Raw genomic sequence first — 15,545 nt, 5'->3', positions numbered from 1 at the left:
ATCCATCTTTGTATGGCCTTATCAGTGCATATGAATCCTTGAAATAATTTTGCTTTTCTATTCCAGGCTTTTAATGAAAGACCATTAGGTGAAATTCAGCCAACTCACTTTCTGGTATTATAAAAGCTTATGAAATGCTCAATTTTTATTATGTGATGATACCTTTTATGAAAGCTTAGCAAAACAACAGCAACCACTGAAACAGTCCCTTAAGAGATGCTCAAATCTACATCCAGAAATAGTGTCTATAATTATTCCAGTATTAATCAGAATCAATCAACTAAGTAAACAAATCACAAACACAGAAGGTTCAACTCTTAAAGAGCTTTTCTTTACAGCTAGCCCTGTGCTGGCAGAATTGTACTCATTAAGGCTCTTCCAAACTGTGACAGATAAATTCCTCTCATGAGTGAAGTCATGCAGATGATTCTCAGCTGGATAGTTTTCATTCTTCATATTGATATTTGTTGTGCTCAGGGGACATTACCAGCACAGTATGCAACAATGGAAAAAACTGAGATCACCTAACTGCTTGAAAAAAATGGTCACAGCTCGTATTAATAGAACTCTCTCTTTTTTTTTTTCTTTTTTTAATAACATGCTTTTGGGTAATCTTTAATGCTTTTTAAAAAAAGTAAGAAAAAGGGATGTAGGGATGCCACACTATTCCAAAAGGAAGGTGATACTACACTCCTAAAGCTCTCAGAATCCACTGTTGCAGAAGAACTTGCTCACACAGAAATTATCTCACCAGCCTCATCCACAATACATTAAACAAACAGGCAACCAGGAGAGGCATTCTGACGCGTGCAGAGAGAGAAGGGAGTTYTACTTCTTCCCCAAGGTAATGACAAAGCATTTTTCTTCTGTTTTTATCAAGGGAAAGGGGCTTCACTTTGTTTTCATCTCCATTCCTCTGTCCACGTGCAGAAGAAATTCGTATCCCTATACATCAATTTTCTGGTACAAAATGAAAAAAAATCCCACACAACATGTTGCAACTATTTGATGAAGAGATGAGATGAGCTACAAAGCCTATAAAGGCAGAGCAAGCAGAAGCATGTATGTTTGTGCATTTGCAGATCCTGTTTCCTGGAAGCTGGCATGAGGCCCCTACTGGGAGAATTCACAAGTAATACCATTGCACGAGGCTGATGTTTGAAGTAAAATAAACTATGGCCAGGACCAGGGAAGCGACTTGCAGTGACGTTTTAAGTGTGCAAATTCACTTTCCCCCCCTCTGTTGACTGATTACATTTTGTTCAGCTTGGGCAATACTAGCTGAGCCATATATTTAGCTTTTATTTCATCATTTGTTAAATGCCTAACAGTATGCTGCAAACTCTGGGCTATTAACACTGCTTGCACTGGAGTTGTATTAAAAAAGAATTTCAATTGACATTTATGTATTTATTCAGGGAAAGTGTTTTTTTTTCCCTTGTTTTAAAACTTACTGGATCCAGATTCAATGTACCATTCTACCTTTAAATTTTTTGAACAGACGGTCACAATAAGAAGCTGCATGAATTCCATTGATAAATGCACCCTTACTGCAGCTAAGAAAAATGTTTTTCTAACCACTTCTATGTACCGAATTCAGCAGTAACACTAACAAGTATAAAGGGAACTGCAGGTCTCTGTGCAGGTTCATGGATTTATTTTTGCAACCCAGATTCAAATATGGTCTTTGGATTAGAGGACAGAAATGGGATCAAGAACTAGAGAGTCATTTTCATGGCTCAGTGGGTTTGCCGTGCACCACTGGTCAAATCTCTTAACCACTTTGGGCCTCACTTACTTGTGTAATGGGGATAATACCACTTCATAACCCTTAATAGGATGGGGTAAAGCATAATTAAGGCACCTGGAGATCCCCATAGTAAGGTAGTCATAAGAAGTGCAAAATATATGACTACTTGTCTAATGGCATTCCAGCTCTCAGCATTTACTGTCATTACTGGTGTCTCTTAGGAAAGCGACCCCAAAGGTTTAGGCTTTTCGAGCTCTAAAGCCACCCAGAGCACTGGGAAAGGCTTCATTGTGGTCACTTGCCTGCTTTCAGCAACGAAGCAGCAAATTTTCAGCACACAGCACAAGAGATCAGTCACAGGTCGCTAGTTAACAAAAATGCGATTTCTGTATCTAATTGCCCAACTGAAAACATGCCGTCAGGTGTCCTGTATTGGCAGAGTTCTGGTGCTTTACTGGACACAAGATAATTAAGGCAACTTTCCTGACAACGCGTTCCCCCTTTCATGGTGCACACTTTTTTTACCAGCCAACTTTCATTTCTGTGTTTTAAATCAAACAGTCTGAATCTACATGCTTCAAAATTTAATAAGCCTCTTCAGAGCAGACAAAGGTTATGAATGCAAAAGACAAACTTCCGAGTATGCGATTCCACTATTACAGGTACCTAAAAAATAAAAGAGTAGAAGCCTTCCTGTTCTAGTTTAGTTTTAAAAAATAATATTAAGTTGGCAAAGGAAAGCAAACTATAAACACTACAGTTTCTCCCAATGTCTCTGATCTTGATCTGGAAGCAGCTAGAGTAGCAATACTGTGACCCTTCTGGAGTGATACAGCCTAGTTAAACCGCAACTTGTACTTTTGTTTTGTCAGTAGCTACAATAAAGGAAACATTCAGTAAGTTTGATGCGTCTCCTATAAAAACACTCTCAAAAAAATAAGTAGTGTCAGGCAGAGAATGCCAGGCTGATAAACCCAGCCACCATTAAATCTACAAAGAGAGCTGGCCATTTCTTTTCTTACGATGTCACTTTCTATTCGGCGCTGTCTAAGAGAACAAATAATTCCTATATAAAGACACAAACACCTAAAATGTTGTCTTGTTAGTGGGGAAAAAGTTCTGTAGTCTAACGCTGTCGCTTTTTTACATAGAACATCTGTCAGAGAGCTATTTAAGCTATGTGATTCAGAGCTGAGCTTTCTCCAAAACTCAGGAGTATTCAGACCCTACAAAATTTGACTTATATCTCCATGAAACACAAATGAGGATTATGAGTTGGACTAGTAAGGACAGCATTTTCCAGCCTGCCGGAAAACAATTCTTGGTATTCTCCTGGCATACATCTGCTGCTGGGAAAAAAATTCAGTTTGACTGATTAAGCTCATGAGACCGTTGCTCTCCCATCACCACAGCGTGGTGTGGAGAAGCCTGCCTCTTACTGATGGCTTAATAGACTGRCTATTAGCCAGTTTATTAAGACAGGAAGAGGCTGTTTTCCACAAACCTATCAAAACCATCACAAAAACAGTTCTTCTCAGCTGACAGCACAGAAAGAAAGGCTGCCTACAGTTTTTTGACAGTTTTTAAGAAGGAAGTCACAGTTTAGAATCCCAAAATAACTTCAACCTGCTGTACGTTAAAAAAAAACACAAAAAAAMCAAAACCCCCACAATCCTGTGACAACACAGAAGAGTTAACAAGAGATGAGCAAAATTTGCTTAACACGTTTTCAGGAGAACATTGCTACACCAAATTCAATATAGCCAACTCTAAGCATTCATAAACCATGAGCAAAGCTACAAAGATTAGATTATTTTTTTCTTTTATTTAAAGCAGAAATTCCCATGGTTCCAAGAGCCTGCGTTTTAGAAAAAACAAGCAGCGCTGCTAGACTCCTACCACTGCAATCAGCTTAACTGCCAAAGAACGGAGAGCGACGCAGTCCCAGGCTCCTTCCCCTCTGTTCAGTTTAYTTCATTTCAGTGACTGCCTGCTGCCTTTTTTTAAAGTTGAGTTATTGCACCAAGTCCTGAGCTGGCTACCTGCTATCAATGTAAAAATAGCAATAGTGTTTCTTAGGTACTGACAGACATAACCTAACACTCATTTCTTCAAGAAAGAAAAGCGTTATCCCTATCTTGCAGAAGACAAGGTAACGCACCGCTGGTTTGAATGCCACGTTCAAGGTCATGGGGGGCCGGGGGAGGAAGAGTTTGAGTCTGCCTCTTCTGTATCCCAGTCCAGCGCCTTTACCAGAAGGTCATCTCTGACCTGCTGACACCGACTTGTTAATTACAACTTGTATCACTTAAAAACCTAAACTGTTTACTTGGTTCTATGCTTTCTACAATTATCCTTTTGAAATACAGATAAAAGGTTATAAAAAATCCAAACCAACAAAAGGTTGGTTTGATTCATTGGTCAGATTCATTGTTTTCAACCAGAAGCAACAATATCATTTTACTACAGTGAGGATCTCACCAGATCCCACATAATATTTAGTGTCACTGGTTATCATTTTAAATCCCTTTCACTAGCAGAGACCATCAGTTTAGCAGTTGATGTATAGCTGTTGGAGATTATTTGACACTTGCTGCTTCAACCCTGACTCTTTAAATAAGATAATAATTCCTTTAATACCACTGGGACAGTTCCTCCAGGTAGCGCAGAAATAAAGCTATCTAAATATGCTCTTCAGTCTTGGCATGATCTGATTTAACCACATTTGTTTAAAAAAAAAAATTACAAGGCTGATTCTTTAGCCAGAAAAAAAAAGGATTTATTTTATGACTGTAGACTAAAGTTATATTAATTTTCTTCAAACTGTGGTATATGCTGGCACTAGAAGGAATTACTACAAAAGGTTCAAATCTTAAATCAAGCACTGCTTCATATAAGGTCACTGATGATAGGAGGAAATATTATGAAGATGTGTCACCCTAACTGATAATGCATACATAATAGAAGAGGGGTGAACCTGCACCAGTATGGTGGAGGTGACCAATATAAGTTGTTTACAACAATGTAATTATCAACTAGCATTATTCAGATTTTAAAAGAGCATCTGCTGTAACTTCACAATTTTTCACATTTTGAGAGCTGCAGTGAAGGTTATACTATAAAGAAATTCTTTTCATGACATCAGGCTGATCTTTCATTTCTCTTCCCTACCTTTTTGTGCACATTATGACATTCATCTCTAAAGCATCACTTACACTCTGCATATGTGTTATTTAACATTGCTATGACAATGCAGAGCAGTTAGTTTCATTGTCCCAATATAACTGAAATTTCGCATTGCCGAAGGAAGGAGCCATGATTTAGTAACATCAAGCTTTCAGTCACGGTTGCTTAGATTGTGCTGAAGAGTTAGATTTTCCTTCCAGAAACCAACAAGAAGGCTCTGAATATACAATACTACAGCAAAGCCTAAATGAAAAAATGACACCCAAATACTTCACATTTGTGGCCACAGGGCAAGTTTGACAGACAAAGTCTCATGTACCAGCATTCAGACTGTACGATAACKGCAGAGTCTCCAGGTGCCATATACTGGAAGACAGGCAAGGAGTTCATGCTTCTAAAACTGAACTCAGTCTTTACTAGAACTACTCACAGAGAAGCTGCAACCACAGCAGCTCACTTCAAAACCATATTGACATGGATTGACTTGCTAGGGACCRTACAACCTGCTGTATTGTCTCAGTTTGGATTGTTGAGTCCGTGAGAAAAATTTTACTCATTTCCAAGAACAAAAACATGGTAAAATCTAAATAAACAGTCCAAACAGCTCTAAAATTTACTTTTATTTTGAAGCACACTACATTTAGACTTTTTACATGAGCACAAAACAATAAGAAAATCCTCTTCTGGACTCAGATCCTGGCTATAGGTTATGTTGAGACAGTTGAAACATCTCTGGTCCCAAGAGGTAGCCCGATACCTACAGAGAGCTAAAATGCAAGCTGAAGACTTCTACACATTGATACAAAACATATAAAGGTACTTCCTGGAGTCTGAGATTGGGTTAAGCTGTCCAGACATAGCTAATATTTCAAAGAACACCATTTTCTCCAGTCTTAAAGTTATAAATGCTGATAAAAAAAAAAGTACTCATTTCAGTAGACAGTATCTACTACTTTTCAGCTCTGTATGCATGAGGGTCACCTCCAACTTATTGAATCAAAGACATTATCCTGTAGCACAGAAAGGAAGTGAAATAGCTAATACRTAAGAATTCCCCCTAATATTGTACAAAGACCTTTGTTTCAGTAAAGAGAGTTTTACAATCTTAGCAAATTGGAATTGTAAGCAATATATTACCAAAAATCAAAGTACTATACAAACTAGTAATATCCTATTACTCTTTCTCACTGAACGTATGAAGTTGTTACACTGCAGTGCAACACTATGTAAACTGAGATTATTATTCATGAGATCATGTTTCCTAATTTTAACATTTCAGAGTTTAAATATTCTTAAAAATGGAAATGTGGTTTAGGGGTTAAGGAGGACATTAGGCCTGCATTGCCTGGATACTTTTTATGACTATCTTCCTTACTGGAAAACACAGGCAGGAAATTTAAATCATATGTAATTAAGTTAATGTAAGAAAGTGTCCTGAGCTGCAAACAAAATATTGCACCCAAATGTAATTGTTATGGCAGGCTACTGATTTCATCACTTTAAGCAATAATGTACCCAACCAATGTTTTCATAGACAAATGATCATGTGGGTCAGCCAGCAGAGTTAGCTTTTGTCTCTGATCTCATTTGTATGTCATTGCAAGAGCTGGACTAATATCAAACAGGTTGAGTTTCCGGGTTCTCTTTCTTCTTTGCTGTACATGAGATACTCTCTGCCACCTCTGAGGATGACCTAATGTTCTAGCCTATGTCATCTTAATCTGTGCTAGAACTGCCTTACAGCTGCCATTCCCTACAGCCAACTTCCTTTGACTCCACCTATTGAAAACATAAGCAAGAAACATACCCCTGGGATACGTACCTTTTCTCTCAGTATGTTGGCAAAGATCCACRTGGAAGGCAATGTAATGAACTGGTCCTTAACATTAAGGGCCCAAACATCAAATAATTTCCACAAAAAAGAAAGACAGTGAGTGAGATGGCAGCTTTTGAACTTGGATGGGATTCCTGCAGCGCAGGGCTAAGGTTCTGTCAGAAAGCGAGCATCTCTAGCCCTATACAGGCTGCCAACACAAGTTAACCCATTTCCACGTTTGTCCCCCAGTGAAGCTGGCATAAACCTTCTGAACAGGCTCCATACCTTTATAACATGAGCTTCAGCACTTACAGCCAAGTGATCATGCACGTCTATTCATCCTATATGTTTGCGGAAGGAGTCCAAGCAGCGAAAGCCAAAACAAAAGCTTTCTTTTCAACATTCAACACCTATGGCTTGAGGGATGTATGCTTGCTCTACTGATTCTGARATGGATTAATTTGGAAAAATTCAGAAATAGCTTCTGCAGCTGCTGAAGGTGGAGGGTCTTTTTTTAAAGGAAACAGCATTACTACTCCATGAGGAGAGAAGCAGGCAGAAACAACTTTGCTAGGTTGCCAGACTTCAGCAAACTAGGTTGAAAAGTTCTGTTTTGCAGTTTTTTGAAGATCTGTTTCACACATGGAARGACTAATGTCCTCTGCAGAGAGCTCCATTTGTCCCGAGCTTAATGCTTTGCTCCGCATACAAATGAAAACAACTTGGCAAGAGTGTGGCCCAGACCACAGGAAACGAGGGGGAGTTCATCCACTGCTGGGTTCATCTTCTGGAGAGCAGCATTTTGGAGGCAAGCCAGCCATTCTTCAAATTTATTCACTATGGACATTTAATCCAATTTTCTTTCAACGCAGGTTTGTATCTTATTTAGCTTCAGACTAAAGTTCCAGCCTTAACACTAAAAAAATACATCAAAACATTCTTGCATTTCTAAAACTGATGCACAGCTGTATACTGTTGGCTCTGGTGAGTACAGTACCTAGGAGATTTGGGAAGCTGTGCCCAGTCTAGCATCACATGAACGCAGATTGTATGATGGACAATGAAAGAYGACAGCTAAGCTAATGCAGAAGAACAGGTGCAATTTCTGAGRCAAGCTCAAATGATTTGGGCCTATTTTCATATTTTTAAAAAGCTTTTTAAGGACCCTCAAGAGAACTGCAATTGCTATTGCAAATATAAATCCTTACAGTGAAGYGATGCGCTCCAACAGACCTCTCAGACAATGTTTAATGCCTACATTTTAACTGGACAAGCTGCAAAACAGGTAAAGTCCTTAACTGTACCTAAACAACAGTTCTGGCAGAAGACCAAGGAAACATTTTAAATGTTTTCAGGGCTGCAAAAAAGATGTGACTGCTGATTTAAAGTCCCTTTTATAGCTACATTTATTGCCATTCTTCTTATTGTAATGTCTAAGCTTGCTCTACTGCATAAGCTTCAGGCTTCTCTTCCCACCAACCTCAAACTAACTCTGTAACAGAAATAAATGCAGCTTTGGACTAAAAAAAGTACACACTGAATACTGCTAAGTTTGTGTGTACCTACATACAAAATGCTCACAGTATAGCCCTTTACAAAGTCAACCCAGAGCTAATAAGTAACCATTTTAATTATCTAAAACAGTACATTTCTTCTTCAATCTTCTGCAGGTTATTTTCCAATCACTGATGTCGTACCGCGGGGGGGGAAGAATCTAACAGCCTAGCAGAGGTCAGACCTCTCTCTGATATCAACAGGTACCTACCCTTTCTGTGCATCTGGTAGAATCCTTATTAACAGGAAATAGAATGGATTTCAAGTCCACTGGATCAGAAAGAAAAATCAGGAATAAATGATGTAGCATGTCTAAGAACCAAGCTTCCTTTCAAGCCAGTGACAGATGAAGCAGGCTTGCTTTAGAATCATAAAGGGTCAGGGATAAAATGAGCCCWTAGCAGCTGGAGAAGAGTCCCAGTGCAGATGATGTTTTTAACCTCTGCTGTAAGCTTCCAACAGAATAAAGCAGGAGACGATAAAAATGAGCATGTAACGAGTCACTGTGCCTTGATGGCTCAAGCTAGACTTGAAACTGCCAGGACAACCATATCAGCCTGAAATTGTGTCAGCTGTATTAGGGAGCATGAGCCATATTACATCCAATGTCAAAAAGGAAACAAAAGAGAGATATGCTCTGGGTAGTAGCTATGGTGAAAGTTATAAAGGAAGTGTGTCCCGAGTTCAAATTTAACCTGAGCTTTTCACTTTGCCTAGCTTGGTTATAATTTGGATCTCACAGAATGGAAGGGATTTAATGCAATACTTTATTTCTGTAATTCCTTTTAATCAGAACARTGGAACCAAAAGACAAGTCCTTGAGAATCTGATTCTTTCATACCTGCTGTGTTCCAGCCAAGAGAAAGTTTTTCTTTTGAGACCTTCACATCTGCTAGGCCTTCAGTCAGCATGGTACTGTAGTAAGTGACTCATTTTAAGTACAAGTCTCTGAAGTCAGTGAGACTACTCATGTGCTTAGGAAGTTACAGATGTGCGTAAACATTCAAATAAATTAAGAATTTGCTCCAGATTTCTTGAATACATGGGAATCTGTCAGAAACTGGTTGAAACTCACCAGTATTTTTAGTCCATCTTCCAAGAGATAAACATAAATATCACACATTTTCCTGCCTGACAGAGATAAATAGGTGAATGGACATAAAGACTCAATCTAATCCATCCCACGGGTCCTCACTGCTAGTTGGACTTGAGACATTAATAGAACAGGATGGAGATGCCAGCACTGTTACTGTTCATATTTAGGCTTGGCAGAGTTCAGCCCTTATGTTTACTGAAAAATCAATATTTAGAATTGATACTTACTTGGGGTTGTTGATGTTTATTGTCCATAAATAATTTATTGTTAGATTCAACTTTTCCCCAGGCTGCAAAGTTGCCTCTTTGCCATTCTGCCCCCACATACAGCTCTTGAGTTCTGTTTTTTCCCTTCTCTCTTCACACCACACCTCCTCTGCCCCTCTACTCCACTATGTTGTCTTTCTGGTCACTCTCAGCATGTGCACGGACCAGAACATCCAATTGACAGGTCTAGGAAGGAAAGTAGGAAGCAGTGCTGCAAGCTCCARGCTGCAGAGCAGAGGCTGAAACTAACCAAAGGAAAAGACCCGTGGTGGGGAAAAAGCCAGCATGGCAACAGTCTTTTCTCCAGTTATTATAAGAYTATATAAAACCTACATATATTGCACATGCTCCATATATAGCCAGAAAACATCATTCTTCAGGGTTTCAGTCTGATGCTAGTTTATAACTTGAATGAATTAATCACCTGAGAAATAAAAATATCACGGCAGCAGGCAAAGGAGCRAGATTAGAAAGCCTTTGTGTGGTATTCCTCCAAAGCACAAGCTCAAAGTGTTGGAAAAGCCAAAGCAAATATCAGAGAAACACGCCGGTCTTCCTTCCACCACTGCTTATTTGTATAATTATTAATTATTCTCCCAGACTCACTTGGTTGATGAGGATATTGACAGAAATCTTGCTCTAGAGCAGACAGAGCCCTCTCACTCTCTGCTTTGACCCAGCAGTGAAATGTTACTGCCTAGAGGATGCCTGGCCTGGCATCAGCTAGTTTTTATACTCCTGTTCATGTCCTCACTATCCCACCATGTCAGCCTACAYTAGACATGAGACAGAAATGGACTAGACATCTTATTAGGTGCTTTTTATTTTAATAGTGTCATAGGTAACTTCGGCTATTTTCCAAGTTAAGAGTCACTCAACACTAATTTGCCAGTATATTAGAAGGCAGTAACAAGCTGTGTTGCTAAACATTGAGTCATATCGGGACTCCTAGGGAACCCTCTGTCTGGAGGGTAATCTGGTGGCCAGTCTACTGAAGGTACTTTCTTGTACCATTATCTTCCCTTGGACATGAAACGGGGAAAATACAGCCTATTGCCTCTTTGTTCTTTGTGCTTTTGCAAAGTTTTTGCAACTATTTCTTCTGATAGGTGACGGCATGAAGAAACTCCTCAGTATCAGATGCTAGGTTCATCCCTATTTTTGGGACACAAACATGTTCTGCTGAAAGTGGAATAGAATTACATGAGAAGGTGCTTATAAAACATTGAATCCCTTCTCTAGAGGGGCAACTAACCCGTGGGCAGGCACAGCGCTGCCCTAACTGGTGGGCACAAGCACAGGCAGCCCAGAGACTCAGTACACATGAAGTCTRGCAGCGGCAAGCAGGACTTCAACCAAGATCAAGAAGCAACTGTGCACTCTGAAATGGCACATCTCTGTTCCAGAGGATATYGTCCTCTGTGATGTATCCTTAACTTGAATTCATTTCTGCAGCCACATGAAGTGATGTCTGACCTTTGCAGATTAAGAGAAGCAGACCCGAGATGGAGAGAGATGTGTTTTAATGCAGTGATCACACTGTATGGGCTCTCTACTCAAATCCCTACAGAAGAGTCTAACACTAACTGTTGTTTCTATAATAGTTTCATCAAAATCAGCACACAACACCTCAGCCAACTTTGATAACACTTCTATATCCATTCACACGGCAAGAAAACAAGGAGAAAGGAGAGGAACTATTTTGCAGGATGTGAAAATGGAGCCTACAGCAATGACGTACTGTAGAACTTGTTATTTTCTCTGTAGAAATATTTCACGTCATGCCTCTGACCCGTGAAAATAGTTTAACAGGGAACATTCTAAACCAATTTTTACAGTGATTTTTTTTCCCTCAGGATTGAAGCATGAAAGCAATCAGACAATTTGTGCAGCCTCTGGTGAAATAACTGAAATAAAAAGACCACTATTAAATAGTTTTAAAGTAACTACAGTATGCTGGAATCATTATACACACATTAGTATAATACCACTGCCTTCYGCTTGCCTCGGTCATTAAAGTGATGAAGATAAACTGGAAGAAATTTTCTCTGGTGAATGCCTCAACCAATGAAGAGTCTATATTTACACACAGTACCACACCTTGGTGGTTTTTAGGGGAGAAATACTGTTTAAGCAAATACATAATATTTCACATATATGTTGCACAGTACCTTTGCCCACCTGCCATGCCATTTTTATTTTATGGGCATCTTTGCAGTTCAAGGAGCGCAGTGTTAGTTTTTGTCATGCATCCTGCAGAGAAGAGCTGCAGTTTGAAGTTTGCTCTGTGACTGCCATCTTATGGCCACAGAAACCTATCTTCCTTGGCATTCACTGCTCCAGAATAAATCCATCTCGGAAATGGCATGCTTTTTGCCACTCCTTGAACTCTAAGCGATAATTTCTTGCTTTGGCTGCCAAAGAGCAAGGTTGTAGAGTCCTAGCGAAAAGCTCAAACTATTTTGCCTATTCAGGCAATCAAACCCCCAGACCTGTGCACCTAAATACTGGTCCAAGGGTAACGGGAGCTGCTTCCAAGCATCTGCTCCATGACTCCAACAGATGTGCAGCAGGGGCAGGACCATGCTTTCCCAGGGAAATGGCAATTGCTTCTAGTCATTGATCAAATACTATTTCCCATTTTGCTGTTTTCCTGCCTTTCAGACTCTTATATAGGAGTCACGGAAGTGATTTTAATCCTGTTCCGCCCCAAACCTGTATCTATCCTAGATCCACCAAAACAGACAAAAAAGCCCAGTGGATTCCTTTTCCTATCACCACCTAAACTTAAATAATCCACTGCAGCCCAGATGGCTAGTTGAAGGCTTTGCTTGTTGCCTTTACTGTTCAGCCATTTGCTGCCAGAGGATCCCTGGACAGCCTGAATCAGTTAAATAGCAATTATCAAGCAGTAGCTGAGCACGTTTTATATAAAAACTATGAATAATTTAATGTCCCCCCTCCCCCAGCAGAAAACAAACTTGATGACACATAGAATACAGCTGAAGTCACATAGCAAGTCAGCCTAAGATAAGAATTTAGCAGTTCTGACAATGAAGTCTATTCCTTAACCTTATTTCATCCCAATTCGAAAAATGTATATATACCTACAGTGTGTGTGTATTTTTTATATATATATATAAGATACACACACACACACGTATATATACACACAGTAGTTTGGAGCGGCATTTAGCATTTGTTGATTTAAAAATATACTAATACTCATTATATTTGGTATAAAATACATATCATGTTTAAAGATATATTGTTTTAAACTGAATATACCTGCTTCAGAATATATTGGTTAGTATTCACACACTGCCACATAGAATAYCCACAAAAAGAAATCTTTTTATTAAAATTACTACCCACAGAATGTCTTGCCCTGAGTTTAGAGTATTTCATAGAGTGAGATACCACAAATCTGAAACTGAGACTTTTCTGCTGTGGTTATAAAATTTATCATGCAAAACATCATTTTATCCATGCCACCAACTGAGTATTTTGATCCTTGCTCTCAGACTCATTGTGTAGTTTAGCACATCTCCAGCATGAAATATGAATATATTGTAATTCTGACAACCACAAAACCCAGAGGCAGAAGCTTGGAAAGGTTCCCAGTAAGAMCTGTGAAGGAGAGAAATAGCCAAAACTCTGTAATGCTCATTAAAGGGACAAAAGTAATTCAGTCTTAAATTTCACTACCAGGTTTCAACAGAAGGGAAGCATTAAGGCTGAAAGGTAAAAACTAAAAAACTACCAACACTTACACCCTTAGAAGTCTCTCTCTAGATCAGAGTCCCTTCTAGGTACCAAACCCACCAAAGATTGCTCTTCCCTTTTATGGTGTTTTGGTCTCTTTGAAAGCATCTACCTTATCTGCGAGAGAGGTTTATTTTAAGAATTTACATTTTAGTCACYGTTTCAATTTTAATATGTGCTAGCAGGTACATATACAGAAACGGTTACCTAAAAAAATTAATAACCTAACGATTCACTGTATCAAAAGGACCACATGCAGATAACAGATTCCTACTGTTTAGGGTTATCTAGAAGACTTCCTCCTTAGCTCTGCTGAGGTCTGTTCTACCACAGTTCTCATGTGCTCCACATCTGCTCTAATTTTGTCAAACTCTGTCAGTTATTCTAATAAATTGTCACCTACATGTCTTACCTTATGTCCATACAGCACTGGGGCTACAGCAAAATACCACCAGAAGCTTTTCCCTATTTCACCCTCATCTTAGTTGCTTCCAGTGAGCCTCTTTCAGCCTCTCCTTTTCCAAAGAAGCAACTAGAACAGAAATATCTTTCAAAAGTACTGAACAGTTTCAGCCAGGGAATGGTATTTGAACTCTCACAGCGCAACTCAAAATATAAGCACTTTCAAAAAGGGAAAAATCTAATTATTCCATGCAAGGCTCACACGTAAACAAAGAAGAGACCCATTAGTTTGGTTTAACTGCTTTGGGGGAGATTAGTTATTTTAAAACTGCATTATGTAGAGTAGGTTCTTCTTCTCAGTGCACCAAGCACTAAAGCAGGGGGGGCATCAGTTCTGTGGGCTCCCCCTCCTTTACCTGCCTCATAACCACCAGGGAGCAGGATGTACTCCATTAAGCCTATCACTAATAAAGAGTGAGGCCTATACCCTCCCCAAATACTTTCCTCTTCACCTCAGGGACGGCATAGCTTCCTCCCAGCCTTGCCTTCCCAAACAATCCTGTTGTTACCACATTCGAGATGAGCAGAGGACTCAGACTTCAGTTTCCCTCCTCCTTTTCTCTGTACACATCTGAAGAATGATGATCCACCCACAAAGGAGAAATGCAAAGCTTCAGCCTGACGGTTTTTCCCATCTTCTCCTGAAGCTCCCATAACTGATGAGAACTTCTGAGAAGTTTGTATTGCAAGCTGCTTTTTATTCATCTTCCTTATGACGTATGAAGCTTCAACTCCCAGCCAAACCCATCTGATTATTATCTCTTTCATACAACACAAATGCTTCATAATCTACAAATCTAAATGAATGAATTTTCAGACTAAAGGTAGCAGAACATTAAGAGTGAACTGGGCTCATTGTGAAAAGGAACTTCTATTATGAAAAATTTAAAGTTTTTAGTACATCAGAAAAAAAGGAAGAAAAGTTACATTAAGAAAGGCAGCTAGTAACAGAGGCTATGCCTCATAAACACACAAGGGAAGGAACCAAAGGGCAGGAGGGATCCCAGGGATTTCCAGAAACACCAGTTCCCTTTACCCACTCAACCCCTGGCTCAGCAGAAACAGCCAGCAGCTGCTATCTCCATTCCTGTAATTCCTTAAGCAAGTACCCCAAGACATTTTTTAATCTTTAAAACTTTCTTTTAAGTGACCTAGAACAACAAACTTTTTAGAGAGGACAGATCTCAGATCCACCAGTGAAGAGAATGAAATTAAAAGGGGGGTTATAAACAAACCTCCCTCCCTGCCCACTGTATCCTTGCAGAGCAGACCCTTGCCTCCAGCCGTGCTCTCAATCCAGCAGCCTCGGACCCTGCCACAGCCTCCACTCAGCTGCTCCATTTCTCCAGAAAAATCCTCTTTCTGTCCCCTCAGAGAGCTGGCTGCACCCTGCCCTTGCTGGCTGCCCCCCAGGGGTCCTCTCCAGCCCCAGGACCAGGCAATCCCAGAGCTGGAGCAAGGCAAAGACAGGCCTCCCCACTGCTACCCCCTCGCTCCCTTCCTCAAGGGATATAAACACACAAACTGCAAAACAAAGCAGGTATATTCCATCACAGCCCTATTTTGAAAGGTCCCCTCAGTTCAAGAAAGACAAAGGACTCTGAGTACAAAGTCATTATTAAAATGTAAAATGGAGTTTTGGAGGTGGTG

This window comes from Apteryx rowi, unplaced genomic scaffold (genome assembly GCF_003343035.1).
Source record: "Apteryx rowi isolate R43461 unplaced genomic scaffold, aptRow1 scaffold_86, whole genome shotgun sequence".
NCBI classification, from domain to species: Eukaryota; Metazoa; Chordata; class Aves; order Apterygiformes; family Apterygidae; genus Apteryx; species Apteryx rowi.
Note: the sequence above shows the minus strand (reverse complement) of the source record.